The sequence below is a fragment of the Octopus bimaculoides genome, chromosome Z, assembly GCF_046866305.1.
Source record: "Octopus bimaculoides isolate indiv1 chromosome Z, ASM4686630v1, whole genome shotgun sequence".
Classification (NCBI taxonomy): Eukaryota; Metazoa; Mollusca; class Cephalopoda; order Octopoda; family Octopodidae; genus Octopus; species Octopus bimaculoides.
In genome coordinates, this window is record NC_142944.1 from 9,025,311 (window position 1) to 9,030,310 (window position 5,000).

Below are 5,000 nucleotides of genomic sequence, written 5' to 3' on the forward strand. Positions count from 1 at the left end.
AATATATATAAACATGTGTGTATATGTGCTTGGTTGGATGCATGTATGTTTATGTGCATATATATGTTTATGTTTTTATATATATACATATATGTGTATATGTGTGGATATATGTGTGTATATATATATATATATATATATATATATATATATATATATATATATATATATATATATTTGTGTGTTTGCACGTGTATGTATGCATGTGTGTATATGTATGTACTTATGTATATATATATGTATGTATATGTATGTATGTATATATGTATGTATATATGTATATATATGTATATGTGTGTGTATATGTATGTGTATATATATGTATATATATATATATATGTATGTATATGTATATATATAGATATGGATGTGTGTATATATGTATATATATGTGTATATATTTTTATATATATATATATGTGTGTGTGTATGTGTGTATATGTCTGTGTGTGGGTATGTACGTAGGCGTGTATATATGTATGCATATATGTATTTATTCGAGTATATGTATGTTTGTGTGTATATATGCGCATACACATAAGTATAAATGATTATATACATTCATCTCAGTATTTTTGTAGAAACACAAGATTAACCCCCTTTACGATCCCTTTTTATTACATAACATTCCTCTCCAATTTTCTATCGGATTTATATCATCCTATTTTCTCCCAACTCTACACTCTGAATTTCCTTTCTTTTTTCCCTTTTTCTTTTCTTCTTTTCTTCCCTTCTTGTCCAATGTACTATCTGGTAGCGTCCTAATCTCCAACGGTCTTTTCAAATAAATTACGTTATAACCTTCTCCAACTATAGTTCTCATATTTGGTTATAACGTCTTACATTTAAGCTGGTTCCCATACATTTCCCTGATGAGAAGTTTACATTTTTAACATCGCCGATTCCTATGGATCGCATAAATTGTAATTCTTCGAAACATATGTCGGAAATTAAAGTATGCAATTAAAATATGCGTTTTACTCCATTCTTTAAATTTATATATACTCAAATACCCAAAATATCAAGGAGTTTCTACCTCATAAACAGGAGTTACACCACAGTTATTTTGTGATCTTTGCTACCCTGGTATCTATTAACCAATTTATTTTGTCCGAGTTATTTATTAATTAAGAGAAAATAAATACATATAATAAAATATATATATATATATATATATATATATATATATATATATATATATATATATATATATATATATATATATATATATTTATATATGTATATATATATGTATGCCGTCCTCCACCTACAAAGGCTATACATGTAGTACCACTACACACATTCCATTTCCACAAGAACACTAACCTTAAAGACACACATATTTCTCACAAACTCTTTTCGAGAAAGCTCCTGCTGACTTGCAACAAAGCACTTCCAGAAACAATGTTTTGGTACCAAGCTACATAACTCTTAAGTCAATCACTTGCTTGATTTGTTTCATCTGCATTTTCACAACAACCACAAACCTGATGTGTCTATGCACTTCCAACAATAGAGAGTAGTTGCCATATTTCATTTTATAACGGTTACCTCTGATGAGTGCAGGGTTACATAATCGGACTGTTACCTAACACTCTGTTGAACCCTTAGTGTGAAACTGATTGGCATGATCAACCATAATGGATATATGATACTGCTATATGATAATGGATGTATGATACTGTACACTTCAATTAATATAAACATATATATATATAAATATATATACAAATATATATATATTTGTGTGTGTGTGTGTATATATATATATATATATATATATATATATATATATATATATACATATAGTATATATATATATACATATATTATATATATATATATGAGGAGTTCAGGTCTTGGGAAACATCTAAATAATTAGATTAGCAACTACTGTAATTTTAAGGCCTAATTGATTAAAGATAGAAATAAGTTGCTTTCTGAATTTATCAACCTGAAATAATAATACAACAGATAAGAAGACGTGTATTGTATTATGTGAGGGCATATTTAAAAATCACTATTCCAATCACGTTGCCTCCTTCCAACATAAGGACAACAATAAAGCTACTAAGTTGGCTAGCTATGTATAGAATTTGAAGGATCCTGAAGTACCACATGTGATCAAGTGGAAAATGATTGAGAAATCCATACCTTATGTTAATGGATTGAATAAATGTAGGCTTTGTTTAGCTTAAACTGCACAGATCCTATTCAGATCTAAGATTCTTAACTCTCTACTGAACTCTAGGTCTGAAATTTTCAGCAGTTGCAAGCATATGTATAAATATATTTTGAAGAATTGGAAAATTCTGCCTATTCCTCACTGACTTGATATCTTTCCAGCCTTATAATTTAAGGTCCAAGGAAGATAACTCTTTTACCTTTCTTTTACTTTTTACATTTTAGTCTTTGTGTTTTTGTTTTCTGTTTCTTATTTTCTGTTTTTTTCTAACCTCCTGCATTTTCTATATGCTGTTTCTCAGTTTTTTCACATTTCTTCTCTTCAATTTTTTTTCTTCGTTATAATATATGGTTTGTGCTTGATGAATACCTTTGAGATATTTCTCAACATTTGAAACTATTATTAGCACTTAAAGGCATGTATTGTGTCCTTTAAATAAATAAAATTTATCTCTCACCAGACTAAGTACTTTTTTTGTTGAATTTTCTATCACAGAACAGCAAATTACACACACACACACACACACACACACACACACACACACACACACACACACACACACAGAGGTTTCCACACATTTTCCCACCATCTTCCAAATTCACTCACAAGGCATTGGTCAGCCTGGTGCTATAACTCAAGACACTTACCCAAGGTGCTACACAGTGGAACTGAACCTGAAACAACACAGATGCAAAGGGAACTTCTTGACCACACAGCCATACCCACATCTAATTATCAGAACCCTGTAAATATTAAATAGTTTCTCAAACTTCTCAAACCAACCACAAGATGCAACAAATTATTTGAATGACATACTTAGCTCCTTGTTTCAACTAATTAAAGAATTTTAATGCATTTTGCTGGCTAATGACTCGAGATGATACAAAATGCCAAAATGGCACTCAGACATTTCATCCAGCCACATATTTAATTTTTTCGTATTTACCATGATTTTTTTGGTGTGTCCATGTTAGAAATGTTGTTCTCTCTTGAATTTTGTATGATGGATTTTAATTTGTGTTGGATTGATTCTTCATTGCTTTTAACCCTTCGGCATTCGGATTATTGTGTCAAATGTGATGCTTATTTATTCATATTGTTTTGAATTAATCATGTGTTATCTCGTAGCTCTTAGACCGTCATTGATGTCATCATCATCATCATCATCATCATCATCATCATTATCATCATCATCATTATCATCATCATCATCATTATCATCACCACCACCATCATCATCAGCAACAGCATTGCCACCACCACTGCCGCCGCCACCACCACCACCACCACCAGCAGGAGCACCAGCAGCACCAGCAGCAGCAGCAGCAGCAGCAGCAGCAGCACCACCACCACCACCACCACCACCACCACCTTCCTCTTCATCTTCATCAGCATTCAATGTCTGCTTTTCATGCCGGCACAGGTTGGCTGATTTGACTGGAACTGGCCAGCCAGAGAGCTGCCCTGGTGCTCCAGTCGTCTGTTTTTTGGCATGGTTTCTATATAGCTGGATGTCCTTCTCCAACACCGATCACTCAACAGAGTGTACCGGGTGCTTTTACGTGTCACCAGTACCGGTGCTTTTTCCGTGATTTTGTTTATTTTTAGTATGACATTATAAGGTAGCTGTTAGATGCAGGTTCTAACCAGTTTAAACATATAACAGACAGACTATTTGGGCCAGATATTTGTCTGGTTTAAATTCTAAAGAGTCAAAGCTGACAGTACTTGTCCTTTCTATTTCCTCTTCTTCATTTGTATTTTTTTTTTTATAATCTTTCGTTTGCCATTTAATGATTATTGCCTTAAGCTTATATATAATGCCATGGTGGGATAACAAGAACACTGAAATAAACAATTAAAAACAATTACTGCTCATTAGGGAATAAAGAAAGAATACAAAGACAAGTCAAGTCTGACGAGTTCATTACATTCGTTTGTGCGTGATATAATAAAGCAATGGAACCGTTTGTTATGAGAATATTCCTCTAATTTTTCTTTTTTTTATGTCTTCGTGTTTTTTTTTTTACAATTAAATTCCTGCTGTATGCTTTATTAAGCTTTGTTATAATGAGGCACCATATGTAACATGTGTGCGTGTATGTGTTTGTGAGTATGTGTTTGCGGGCATGTGTGTATGCACGTATGTATGTGTGCCTGTGTGTGCATGTGCATATGTCTGTGCGTGTATGTATATATGTATATATATATATATATATATATATATATATATATATATATATATATATATATATATATATATATATATATATATATATACACACACATATATATAAATATATATATATATATATATATACATATATATATATGTATGTATGTATCTATTTATAAAGATAAATATAGCTGTCTATCTAGATAAAGATATGTATATATATATATGTAAGTGCATATATATGTATATGCACATATATTAATTGAAGTGTACAATCTTATATATCTATTACAGCTGATCTTAACCAATCAATTTTGCACAAGGGGTTCAATGGAGCATTTGATAGCAGCCCAATTATGTAACCCTGCACTCTTCAGAGATGTCAGTTATACAAGAGTGCATGGTTACATAATTGGCTTCCTATATAACACCCTGTTGAACCCTTGGTATATGATTGGCTGTAATGGATATATAATACTGTACACTTCAATTAATACACCCACTGTATTGGCAAATATACAAGTGCATAGTTTTCCTCACTTATGGTTTCCAAGACAGTATATGCATACATATGTGTATATATGGAATTCATATATAAAACTCCAACTTGAAATGCAACTAAAAGCTGTGATGCTATAG

At 31.4% G+C, this 5,000-nt stretch overlaps 1 protein-coding gene across 3 annotated transcripts in view; it reads left to right on the plus strand.

Annotated features, from left to right (window-relative positions):
* LOC106870605 (centrosomal protein of 104 kDa) overlaps positions 1–5,000 on the plus strand; it is a 298,564-nt gene that overhangs the window by 76,432 nt on the left and 217,132 nt on the right. The window lies entirely within an intron of this gene.